Source organism: Corvus brachyrhynchos, unplaced genomic scaffold (genome assembly GCF_000691975.1).
Source record: "Corvus brachyrhynchos isolate BGI_N302 unplaced genomic scaffold, ASM69197v1 scaffold546, whole genome shotgun sequence".
Taxonomy (NCBI): Eukaryota; Metazoa; Chordata; class Aves; order Passeriformes; family Corvidae; genus Corvus; species Corvus brachyrhynchos.
Genome location: NW_008238654.1, coordinates 21,785 through 22,397, shown reverse-complemented (window position 1 = coordinate 22,397; position 613 = coordinate 21,785).

Sequence of the window (613 nt, the reverse complement as noted above, 5' to 3'; positions counted from 1 at the left end):
GCCCGGTGCCCCCGCCCAGCCAGCCCCAGAAGGAAAAGCCGGCGGCTCCATCCTGCGGGAGAGGGTGGGACAGGGCACGGGGATGTGGGGGCACAGAGGGGGACAGGGCCACGGACGGGACAGGGGACGAGGCCACACCGGGGTGAGGCCATAGGAAAACAGGTGGGAACGGACCGTGAGGGGACAGGGCCACAGAGAGGCAAGGGGGAAACAGGGTCACAGGGGAGCAGGGCCACGGGGGGCCAGGAGGGCCAGGGCCACGGGGGGCCAGGGCCACAGAGGGACAAGGCCATGGAGGGGATGACAGGACAGGGCACAGGGGGACTGAGGGACAGGGTCATGGAAAGACAGGGCCACAGGGGGAACAGGGCCATGGGGACATGGGGACAGAGGGGACAGGGCCATGGGGACATGAGGACATGGGGACAGAGGTGACAAGGCCATGGGGACAGAGGGGACAGGGCCATGGGGCCATGGGGACAGGGGGAACAGGGCCACGGGGCCATGGGGGCCAGAGGGGAGCGGGCCATGGGGCCATGGGACCATGGGACCATGGGGCCAGGGGGGCCAGAGGGGATGGCGCCAGTGGGCCACGGGGCCAGGGGGGGCAAGG